The following is a 13,477-nucleotide window of genomic DNA, read 5'->3' as shown; positions in this document are numbered from 1 at the left end:
AGATGGTTCTTTTGTGATACGTCAAAGAGGTGATGTCATCATTAGTAGAAGTCTCCATGAAATGAAGACATCAAGCACCGATTGACTCGTTTCCCCAAAACATTTCTACCTTCTGCCGCACTCCTTTGTCAAACTCCTCATGTCCTCGATGGAATTTTTGGTGTTAAAATAGCATGTAAACAGAGGAGCATAGATCTTGGAAGCTGCAAAAAGAGAAATGAGGTGAGCCTCTACACGCGGGGCCGTATTTGTATCTGTAAATACTGCGCCACGTGACGTTGTGTGCAGGCCTGTCACTCGATGTCTTTGCGTTAGGATATGTCACTTCACAGAGGCCTTTCTTTCACATTAGAAGTTGCATTCATTTTTGTAATGTGAATGACTAAATACAATGATCGGATTAAAAAAAAATCTGAATTGGGCATCATATCCTGCAGTGTGAACATTAGTTGAACAGTCACTACATTCTTGCACACTAGTCAGTAATGCATATTTCAAAGCATGTGCCAGATGCCATGCAAAATTTGCATTTTTCACCACTGTGCCTTCCGCAGGAGCTCATCAGTCACCGCAGAGAATACATTGCTACTTTATTGTTTTGAAAACCTTTTTTTTCTGTCAATTCACTCTCCAAGAACCAACCCTAAGAGGCTAAAGACAGCAAAAATATTCTTCTCCCTGTTTTCTTATTTATAGCTTTATCCTTTAAAGTCATGTGCACTTTTAATGTTATTTGAGCATGTTTTCTGACACATGACTGTTTTTTCAAACAAAATTATATTAAAAAATAGCATGCATCAATATTTAGGGTACCACATACAACATAAAATTCATGATTGAGGTAGAATGTACGCAAGAAAAGAGAAAAACTGAATCTTGTTTCAGTGATCGATTTAGTAGGAAAAATGATACAGTAACTATACACAATGAAAGAAAATATTGAAAGATGAATCTTAAATTTTCATAACATGAACTGTCTGTGTGATACAGAGCAGCAAAAATATACTCAAGTTGTGGCAAAAGAGTTCAAATAGGGGCGAAAAAATCACGAGTGTGACCCAGGAAGTCCAACAAAGAAAGAAGTGGGGGTGTGATGAAGAGATACAAGGAGCCACGATTGTGAGAAGAAAGATAACAAAACTAGGAAGTGAGAAAAAAATCTGAGGAATATCAGTCAAAATTTTCATCTTGGGTGAAAAACCTAACCCTGATACTTAGTGTGACTCCTCCCCCACGTACACACAAATGGACAAGACAGATTATGTGGAGGGGAAGAAAAAGAAAATACACTTTTTTATTGCCAACTCGTGATATGATCGAAACAGAAAAGGGGGAAAGGGCAGATTAAAGAGTTGTTCCATGCCACCTGGTGAGTGTATATGGCTGAAGGGTTTGTTCACACCAGCCCTTATTAATCCAGTTAAATGGAATACTGTAGCATTTACCCCCGTGGTGCACTTTGCTTGGATTGATGCGAACAAGAGAAGTGAAGCTTGGCGCAGACCAGAGAAAAAAATATTGGTCTGATTCTGGTATGAACATAACTTCTCCCCTTTATTGTGATTAGCAGTGGTGTGTAGTCAGGGCCAACAAGGCCTTCTCTGCTGGCCTTACCACTATCAGAAGCACTGACCCATATTTACAACGTACACATAGTTTTGAAATGTATGACCAACAGTATATTATCGTGATTTCATAGCATGTGGTTGACTGCACAGCTTCCAATAGTGTACGTTATATTCATTTTTTTTTTTTGGTGTCATCAGAGCTCAGCTTCTATGTGTTGCCGTGACAATGTAAGCTCCCCAGCACCTTCATAATCAGAGGCACGTTGAAATTTTTCTGATTTAGCGCTGGTCACCCAATAGGTTTTTATGTTTTTGTCATGTTATAACTTTGTCGAGAAATATTGATTGGGAAGTATACTCCAAATGATATTGTAGTAGAGAGGATTGGAGTCTTTTGATGGTGTCTACCGGTAATTGTGCACAAGGGTGGAGTTGTCTTTCTTTTGGTATTTTCCTAGACTGGCGTAGGTAGAAGGGGGCCTTTGCGCCGTTGTGGGGGGTAATTCAGCCTACTTGTTTGCCGCGCCCACATTCGCTTTAAATTCAGTGCAGAGAAAGGCGCGCAGTCTACATGGCATGTAGTGCTGATAGTATATTTGAAAGAAACTGCAAGAAGATCTCAACTTGCGGTTGATGTAAAGTTGGCCGCTGTGGAGTAGGTGCGTGGGTGAAGGTCAACCAAAACATGTTTTTTTTCAGGAATATGTTCTATGCAAGCCCACTAGTTGAAACAAGGCATTCTGATAAATATTGCGTTTGTGGAATAAGAGTTAATCCACCTGTTTTTAGCCATCTCTGGGGGCGGCCATTTTGTCACCTCTGTCAACTGAAAATGACATCACAGTTGCTCAGGCCTCAGGTAACGACCAATCACAGCTCACCTGTTTTCTGAAGCTGAGCCGTGATTGGTCGTTACCTGAGCCTTGAGCAGTTGTGATGCCAATTTCAGTCGACAGAAGTGACAAAATGGCCGCCCCCTGAGATGGCTAAAAAGGGGCGGATTTTGCTGCTTAACTCATATTCCATGTTCAACTAGTGGGCCTGCTGGGAACATATTCTTGAAAAAAATATGCTTGGGTTGATTTCTTCTTTAAAGATGATAATAATATTATAATAATTTGTTCAATTAATTGATTTCTACAATGATTCTGAGGAATTGTCTCATGCTGTAGTCATATTTATAAATGAAACGATGGCATCCACCACACACGTCATGAAGAGCTCAGAATCTTTCTGCCTGCGCCTTGATCAAATCCACCAAAATCATGTTATAACACCAGCACCACAACTCAGGCCAGTTTTTAGCAGGTCTAAATTCTCGTCAACTTTATGCCATTAAATTGCCAGATGCGCTGAGGCCGTGTAATGAAAAATGCCCTCGGTCCCCCGGAACACCCAGTGTGGTGCAACGCAGTCTGCCAAATTTACAAACACAGTAAACTAGACTTGCCCAAGCACAAAAATGAGGATGCGCCAGTTTCTACACTGAGCATACGCGCGCCTGTTTAACAACATAGGACCCAAATGGTTTTAATCTATGTTTCTTACTCTAGTAATAATGGTATTCATCTCAAATGTATGAAATATTGTCGGGAACCATTTAGTAAACAAAACACATGTCTCAGCAACAATCAAATTGGAAATTGGCTAGTAATAACGAATTTGCCTTGGGACTTAAGTGAAGTAGGATGTTGCTCATCACCCAAGGCAAATTCCTGTGTTGCGTGGAACTTAAAACGTAGTGTATGTTATGATCACAAGAAGGCCCTTCATGTTTTGTTGAAGAATAAATAACTCCTTGTGTATTACTCCCTACATGCTGCTCTAAGCATTCTCTTCTCTTTTATGGGATAGAATTACAAAACAACTCTTCTGGCCTGATGTACTAAAAGTTGTGCATGCCAAAACAGGATGCTACGTTGACAGACGAGGAAGCTGATCTCCAAACGGGGCCCACCCTAAATTACATCTCCCAAATGGGCAAAATTTACGTGCAGTTCATTTTGGCGTTCCGGGAGGAGTATAAATGCAAAGAGATTTATTTAGTATGTGCAGTGTGATTTATCAAAACTGGGACCAATTGCAATTTGCATCTTTAAAGTATACCTCTGGCAGCCCATGTCGAGGTTTTGATGGGCAAACGGAGCAGTATTGTAAAGTTTGATAAAAATCAACTGTTCCCATTTAGTGTCTAGTCTTGTACTTGCCCAAATAATCCCCTAGGTAATTTTTATGCTCGGCGCCATGTTAGGAACGGATGTAACATCAAGTCCCTTGCACCTGCCGTTGCTATTGAGTGATATGCCAGATCACCTGCCTATGGATGTAAATGTATTTTCTTATTTATATTTCCCACTAGGTGACCCTAATAAGCCGCCGTAGAAAAGGTGTCCCCAAATTTGAAATAAAAAGAAAGAAAAAGTCCACTGCCAGGCAGGCGAGTGCGTTATGGGCGTTATTGCTGCCAGCTTCCACATTCGACAGCGAGACTATCTATCTATCTGTCCGTCCGTCCGTCCGTCCGTCTGACCTGCCTGCTTGCCTGCCTGCCTGCCTATCTATCTGGCCAGGCCAAGACGGCTTTCAACACCGCTATATCACGGCTCCATTTCTTGCAGATAAGTATAGCTGTGCGCACTAGCTGTCACAGCGTCAAAACAACGACAAATAGGTTACGCAAGCTATTATTTGAATTAACACAACCAGTGTAGCCAAAAACGCGATTGGATGCAGTTTTTCTTGATAAGCCGTATATGTTTGTCCTTCTGATCACCACAGGTACACTTTAAATACGGTTTCTGAAAGCCAGGTGCAAACCAACACGCAGCGTTGCCAGCATACCGCAGGAAAAATGAGAGATGGCAGGGAGAACCTTTCCACTTATTTAAAGGTGGAAATCAACCAAACATCTTTTTTTCAAGAATATGTTCTATGCAAGCCCAATAGTTGAAACAAGGCATTCTGATCAATATTACGTTTGTGGAATAAGAGTTAATCCACTCGTTTTTAGCCATCTCTGGGGGGCGGCCATTTTGTCACTTCTGTCGACTGAAAATGACATCACAACTACCCAGGGCTCAGGTAACGACCGATCATGGCTCAGTTTTAGAAAACAGGCGAGCTGTGATTGTTGTGAAAATTCGAATCCGACCTTCAAACTTCAAGTGTGTTTTATCCTTAAATAACGCAATCAACTTATGTATTTGGCTATTAGTATTCTTCACATTCTCCAGCTGATTTTAGATCTTTCTGGAATTACTGTCCAATGTAAAAGCAAGAAGAAGGTCAAAGGTTAGCCCTACATGTTCTGCAGAGAATCCAAAACTTCTCATGCTTTTCATTGTTAAAGCAAGAATGCCATTGGATATAAATGATACCAGGCACCTGTGATTAGCTGGTCCAGTCCGCCCAAAGTCAGCTGGGCTCGGTTCCAGCTCAAGTGCAACCCTAATGAGGGCAAGCAGTATAGAAAATTGATGGATGAGTGATACTAGACAGTCGACACATGTCATTATTTCCCTATGACTGGATTTACACGACATGGTTCAAGTGACACAATTCTGATATGGGTCATGGCTGCATAAAGGGGAAAAAAAAACATGGGATCATATATCCTCGGTCAGTCAACGTGTCTGAGGTATCCGAGCAAGATTCTAAATCCACTGTTGCTGCTGGTGCTATGTCATTAGTGTGTCTTTTTTCCATTACAGCATCTTCATTCTGTGAATGATGTACCATTGCAAAGCACGTAGGAGCCCCAATCCAGCCTCTTTTATATGTTTCCCTGCTTCAACACACCTGATTCAAATGAACAGCTCATAGGCACGCATTGCCCAAGCCTATTGACAATCCATCATTGAAGACCACCGGCCTAAAGCAATAACTCAAATCAGCAATTTACAGTATATACACTATAGCAACAACTATGGCGACAACCACTGCTGCAGTTTTCTAATGACAGAATAGATTTATCTGAGGTGGGCACTCTATCGGTACCGGTGGGAGGTCCGTTAGTCCGTAAAGGATGGACTCCAATTTTGCTGGTGAATGACGAACACAGAAACTTTTTCTAAAATAGTGGTGAGGAACTGTAATTTCGCGATGACGGAAGTGTGGTTAAAATAATGATGACGGAGTGACGGACTGACAATGACATATTTGGTCGGCTTGATATGATGACGGACTGATGATGACGGACAGCTGGAAAATGACGGACCAGAACAATGTACTGACTCCCACACCCTTGAGAATTATATTGTGTAAAGATAATTAGCTATTAAAATGAATGTTTATGGTTCTATTGTTAATTCAATCACATTGATGACATGCATCTTATACTGTATTTTCATTTTATCATTATCATATTTTGTTGTGCAATGCTGAGGCCCGTCATGTTTTATGAAAAGACAAAATGAAACCGATTTCACTCTTGGTTTGCGCTCTTTTCCTCCTGCTGCCTCTCTTTTTCCGCTGTAGGTCGGTTGTGTGATGGGGTGTGTATGGAAGGGATTGGGGGCGCATTTCACACCTTCGGGGCAGCTTGGTGGGGGGTTGGCAGCAGCTTGATGAACAGAGTGCACCTGGCTGGACCCCAACTTCACTGGTACAGACACGGTTTGGTGATCAAAGAGGTAATCCTTGCTTCATCTCGACACGGACTTTTCTTCCTCCCGTTCCCTCACCTCCTAATGCCTCATCGCTCCAGCTTCCCAAAAGGTCTGTCTGCTTCTCCAACAATCCATAAAAAACCACTTTATCCTCAGTCATGTTCTTGAACTACCTGTTTTCCTCGATGCCCTGCGGTGAACCCTGAAGGCCCCGCTGTGGGATTTTCTGACTCATTAGCCCTGCTCAGTGAAGTGGAGCCGCCTGAAGATTCCTTCCAGCCAAGTTCATCAGCCCAGTCAGTGGTCTGACTGCGCGGTGATAAACGAGACCGGGCTCCAGCCGTCAGACCCCGCTGCGACTTTGTTTAGCGCTGGATGAGATGTGCAGGAGGGGGTCAGGAGACGCAGTTGGGAGGATGATGGAGTGCAAATGGGCTCCGATGCAGTCGTACGTGCACTGTGGCAGGACAGCACCACACCCTAAAGCAGTGCAGCGTGTTTAACGCATCTTAGCAGTGTACTTACGGGAGTGTTAACGCCTGTCAGTTATATGGATGCTCGTCTTGGCAGCAGGTGCCTGTTTGACCCTGGATCTAATGCGGGTCTAATGTGCAGACGATGTCCTGTTGACCTTGACTCTTTGTGGTTGTCTGAAAAAGCGGGAAAGCGGGTTTACTGTTGACCCAGACAGATAAAAAGGGTGACATTTAGTTTCATCACATGCTCCCATGAATTTATGTACAAAGTCTACTTGACTAGTAGAGAAGTTGAAAAGCTTTTGCTGGTGCAAGGCATCTCTCATCATGATCATCATCATCACCCTTTAACATCTGCCTATTGCTATGTTTGGGCTTCATAAGGATCCACCTTGATCGTGGGATGAAAGGTATTCCTTACATGAGGACAGCAAGTGTCGCTTATGGGTCATACACACAAATCAGCTGAAGGGCGTGGGTGCAATGTGAGCTGGGCTGTGAACATGGCGGTCCAAGCGGGCTCTCGGGATGTGGAATGGCACATCGATTTTCTTTAAACACCTTTGTCACCTCATAATAACTCGCGGGTAAGAATCATAAAATAGCACGGTCAACTTTTAGCTTATAAAAATATTGTAACATAATCAATACATATATAGAAATGTCCCTGCTAGTGATTATATCTGTGTAATCGAAGAAAGGAAAACTTTGTTAAATGGCCCAAGTGCTTCACACAATGTCGGATACATTTTCACCACCCTATAATTAATTGATTAGTGCTTCCCTATGACTCTGAGGAAAACAGAACAGATGATCAAGTACACACACATGGTCAGAAATAACAGTATTGGATGTTTTTTACGCTGGTGCATTAACAGTGTATTTGAGAGATACAATGAAATATTTATATTTCTTCTACAGCTCCAGAAGAGATTTTTATCTGCTGCATTGCCAGCTGGATTGCTCAAAGTGCAAAAGTGAATCAGTGTTGACAGCCACACATAGAACGGGATGAAAAAAAAGCTCTCGTGAAATCAAATTTACTACTTTGTATGATAAAAAATTATGTGGCGATCCTTACTGCCCTTGACTTTTATGATTAAAGCCTTAATGTCATAACTCATTTAAGTATTTGGAGAACAGTTGCACCATGTTTCACAAAAATCCTTAATTATTTCTAATATGACAGAAATATTTGTGGTGAGCAATTTGCCCACACAGGTTGCTAACACACTTGTGTTTAGTGTCAAGATTTACAAGAAAAGAAAAGTAATAAAGACAGCTGTGTTACAGGAAATAGCTGTGATTGAGCATCAAACCTTGCAGCTCCAGAGGTTCGCACCTTTTTAATGTTATCCGGCATTCCTCAACAACCATTTTCCTTGGCAGGGGATATGGACAAAATGTTTGTGATGCCACAATATATTCAGGAAATCCTGAAAAAAAATATTTGGGTTGACTTCCTCTTTAAAGAAGGAAGTCAACCCAAACATATTTTTTTCCACAATATGTTCTACGCAGGCCCACTAGTCTAAACACGGCATTCTGATTAATAATGCGTTTGAGGAATATGAGAAATCCAAAGAAAAATGTTATTTACCTATTTATTTTTTTACTGGCGGGAATGGGCTTCTTCCAAAGAAAAATTGTATTTATTTATTCTTTTTTTTTTTTTTTACTGGCGGGAATGGGCTGTCAGAGGGTGCTTAGAACCTTGCTTATCAGAGCAGAGGCTGACTACCATTGAAGAAGAACAGTCGAGATGATGCAAGACAAGCTACGCACCGAAAACGCTGTCTGAATAACACTATGCCCTGGCAGGTAAACTGCATAGTAAATAAGCTAGAAATGATAGGCATGAGTAGAAAATGGTTACAAGTGTTTGAATGTGTTATACATGTCAAGCTAAATAGTGGATGCTTGTACATGTTAGTTTGTGACTGCGATTCACGACGACGTAGTCTTGTAATGGCGGACATCGTAGTACGACGCGATCGCGGGAGATGAAACACGACGTTGTTGTAAATTTTGTATTTCGCGCTGTGATATGTATAGAGTTGATGTCGTGGCCGAAGCTCAAGTTAAACAGGGCATGTGTCATGTTATAAGATGCTAGTATCTATTTTACTAAGATAAATGTTGGGTATGTTAAATTCTAAACTAAGCTCAAAAGCGCATGTGTGGGCCTCTATTAGCGCTAATCCATTTATTAGCCAGTGCTGGAAGCCATAGTTGTCCACATCAGATGTTTTGGATTAAAGGGACTCTATTAATGTTTGTGTTACCTGAAGAAAATATAAATTGTTCATCTCTAAATTGTCAATGATTAAGACAATTGTAGTAAAGTGGATTAAAACAGTTTCAGTAAGTGATCAAATATTTAAGATCAAGATTTAAAAACATTCAAATTTAATTATAGTTTATTGAAGGACAGTCTTTGTTATTGAACATAATACATATTGTGGTTTCTTTGTTAACATAAACAGTGATGTATGTGAATTAAGATGTCACAAATTATAATAGGAATTCTTTTGATGTAATTTTGAAGAACAGTCAGTTTGAGATGATGCAAGACAAGCTGCGCACCGAGAACGCTGTCTGAATAACACTATTGTGCCCGGACAGGTAAATGGTGCTGCTGATTAAAAATAAATATGATGCACGGCAGATGAGTTGGCCCATCATTCTTGTCTGTGTAACACATAGAATATATTCTGGAAAAAAATATGTTTGGGGTGACTTCCTCTTTAAATCACACCAAAATTTCTTAAAACAAATGGTTTCTATCTTAGTTTAGCCTATTTCTCTGCTCCTACTAGCAGTGTAAGTAGCGTTTCTGTTCAAAAGAAAAAAACACATGAACAGTTGACTTACACAGATTTAGATTTTTGGTAGAGAACAAGATCAAAGCAAGTGTCCTGGTTTCAGTGGTGTTAAGAGTAAATGCCGAGCAATAGCACTTAACGATTTCCTGCAATGACGGCATTGTTATATTGCTCACAACCAATATCGATACACATGACTCACAAAGAAATTTTGCAGAGCGCAAACGCATTGGCAGAAGAAGAAGATGAAGTCATCAGCCCCAACCATGAAACAACTCTGCAAAAAACATCTTGTTATGTTAAACGTATCTTTTTTTTGTTTGTGAGTTGTGAATGGAGTCAGTGTGCAACTCAACCAGCAGACACTTCAGTTTGTCACTTTAGCACTTCATCATTTCCTACACATTGCTTTCTTTTAAGCATGTAAATGTATCCATATTTTTGTCTTTTATTCATTCTGCAAAATTCTGGTGAATGAAATTGATGACTTTTTTGTTTTGCTTTTTGTTTTAGGTAAGCTTGGAATTTCTGTATTAAAGAAGTTGTAACCATAAATATTTTTTAGGTTTGAATTTATTATCATTATTTTCAGTTTAATGTTAGTGATTTCATTTAGCTTTGTTTAGCAACAGGCGAATGATCCACTCTGCTGATAATCTTTTTTTTTTTTTTTTCACATAAACTCAACAGAATATGATATTTTGGAGACATTTCTTAGGTCACCATTATATAATCCCAGTTGCCATAACTATTGTCTTGGCAAGTTCAATGTTTGGGTTTCCATTCTGTTCAAAGGTGCAGTCAGCTTAGAACTGTCTGGAAGTCTCAAGGATGACCTCAGGTCTGTCTCTGTTTCAATTGCTGGGATATATCTTTTGATATCAGGTTTACAACAGGATTATGTTTCTTGCAGTAAAAAGGACCCCACACACTATAAAAACCATGAAGGCCTGTTATTAAATATAATTGAGAAATTTCACTCCAATGCCGTGTGTGTATGTGTTCCAGGGTTACCATGGCATCTACATAGGCTGCCATCCTTATTACATGCCAGTTGTCTAACAATAGGCCTATGACAATGGAAACTGGTACTTTTGGCATATACTGTTGTTTTCTGTGTTTTTGTCCTAGTCAACAATGCTCTCTTGTTTTACACTGACTTTGTAGTTGAACAGCAGATTCCTCTACCTTTAAATGATTCATTATGTTCACTATACAGTCACTAAGTTCATCTGTTTGCTGTTTAGGGCTGGCCAAGTACCCTGCACACTTTTTTCAGTTCAGAGGATTTTCAAAACACAGATAAATACTGCTACAAAACATAAAAAGGTAGACACTGTGGACATAAAACTATAACCTATCATTGAACCAAATTGTGTGTTTCATTTAACAGTATTTTCCGCTTCACATCAAGGTTAGTTCAGGCTCATGCTTTGCTACAGCTGCCCCACTGTGGGACAAAAAATAACTTAGACATTCTGTCTTTCTGTCTGGCTGTCCACTGGAGCAAAGCTGTGCCACCTGTTCGCTTAACACACGTTTAAGAGCCCAGCTCCAGTCACAGATGGACAATCACCGCCACCATCATGTGTTTGCTATCAAGGTTCCAGCCAACTATGGTGGGACTGCCTTAACAGACTTCACCATCTTGGCTTCATTCATGTATGCTGCCCAGACTGCCAGCAGTGTTGTATGGACATAAAAGAGCAAAGACTTAGGTCACTTCTCAATTTGGGAAGGAACAGTCCTCCTTTTATATTCTCTTCAAACACCCTGGAAGCAGACCAAGACTGCAGATGGTGGGTTAAGTGGGGTTCGCGCAAAAGTGACAATTGAATAGTACAATCAGTGGGATATCACCAATTTGTGAAGTCATTTGAAGCCTCAATACCATCTTGAGCAGAGTACGGAAACCTTTCATTTTTTTTTTTTCATTTTCTTAACTTTCAAACATTGAAGTCCCCTCATAAACTGCCAGAGATAATAGATGCAATCAGGGTTTATCTGGTCAGAATTTCAGAAAAATAAGAAACTGTAAACAAAAACGGGTCATTGCAAAGAAAAAAAAAAACGAGTGATGCAGACCATTTCTCTTACAGAGGCCTTCCAACTAGCTAAGAAACATCAGCTTAACATTCACACATCCAAAAGTACAACCTGGCAGTAGTGGGGGAAAAACAGGATGTCTCCCCCACACCTTGTCTCTGGGAATTTCAAAGTGCCAAATTGTATTTTAAACAATGAGGATGTTCGTTAAAATCCATCTGGCGTATCACGTGGAGGTGGGATAGAAAGGTTGTGCAGGAATTAATGGTTCTGCAGGGAGGGAAACACTTTGAAAACCTACAAAGCACTAGAACCCTCAAAAGCTTTTGTTACACCTACTCTGTAGAAATTTTGCATAAGATGATGGTGGTCCTTTTTCAACAAGCCCCCATGCTTGAAAGTGGTGTTGTAACAGGTGTCACGTCTCTCTGAATGGTGTACGACACCACTGACATTCCTCAAGTTATCTTACTACTTAAAACCAGAATAATGGGAAGAATATTGACCTAAGCAGAGAGGCCTTTGCAGGGGTTGACCTGAAACAGGGTCAGAGGAAACATGTGAAATATTTTAGTCCCTCTTCAAGCGCAGGAGAAGCACCACAGCAAGATGGTGTGAAGTTTTTTTCAGCTCGGCCATTTAAGGTGGAACATTACTGTAATGAAGTAATTTCAGTTTCAACTACGTCAGTCAGCACCTGCAAAGTCTCCTCTAACAGATACACTGTGTTTGAACTTGGATCCCTCTACTTCCGAAATGTCTTCCCAAGTATCCTGATGCAATTCGTTTTTGTTTAGTGTTTGTAAATCGCATTTCACATTTGTCCAAATATAAGGAATGGTGTGTTTTACACACATGGACAAAGAACTTGGAGCTTCTCCCAGACTCATAAACATGACTAGAGTCATTGGAAAATCCTAAATGCCCTGTCAAATATTGGCTACACACAGCTTTTTATCCTACTCGGAACAAACTGTGTATACATACAACCATAGAACCCGGCCAAGTTGATTCCTGGTTAAGTCGAGAACTAATGTCTTTATTCACATTGTTACATGTACATTAATGAACGTTTAATGAAGACAACTGAAACAGAGGCACTCGCTCAAGTCTCAAAGAGGGTTATATGAAATAAGCAAATGACTATCTACAGCTAATGTCTAACCTGAATGAGACCAAACTATTTGTAGTCTGTAGTGGGGTGCTGGTGGGTGAAAGGAAAAATAAATTCCCCTCACAACATTTCTTTTTACATGTGCATCAAAATTGAATGAATCCTTGCAATGCACATCCACCATCTGTCTATCCACAAGGTTTTTCATGGAAAGACTTTCCTTCACTTTCTTAAACTTACCATTCAACAATAATTGGACTCCAACAAACATTCAAATGTCTTAATGTTAGCATGAGTATTTTCTGCTCGTTGGTGAAGAGTTTGCATGATGATCCAAAATTCAAAGTAGTCGGACGATAGCAAGTCATTTTGATAGATGGTATATGTTATGCTGTTTTGTTTTATTATGATGGAAGGGCTGAACGTCAAAATGATTTGTATAATAGAGTTTCTAATCAAATGGACACAAACATGATTTGTGTTATTGTTACTGTAAATACTCTCTAATTTGAATAAACTAAACATGGAAAACTCCATAGACACATTGCAATCAAACTTCTGCTTTTGTTCTCCTGACAGCAGAAGTGAAGCTCAAAATTTTCTGTAGATAGAACATATTGCTGTATTGTAAAGGCATTTTTTGACTTCCCCTTTAACACAAATTTACACTTCACAATGGGAAACATCAAGAGGTGTTTATTCCAAGCTCCAAAGAGAAAAAGGTTGGTGCAGGAGCTTGCAGGTTGCTACACACAAGGTCCCCTAGTTAGTAGGCTACAGCACTCATTAGCCTGCTGAAGCCTGTTCTGGTAAATTTTCACTACAGATAATACTCATGAGC

Source organism: Filicampus tigris, chromosome 12, assembly GCF_054856515.1.
Source record: "Filicampus tigris isolate MCC_2025a chromosome 12, RoL_Ftig_1.0, whole genome shotgun sequence".
NCBI lineage: Eukaryota > Metazoa > Chordata > Actinopteri > Syngnathiformes > Syngnathidae > Filicampus > Filicampus tigris.
This window is presented reverse-complemented; position numbering follows the sequence as displayed.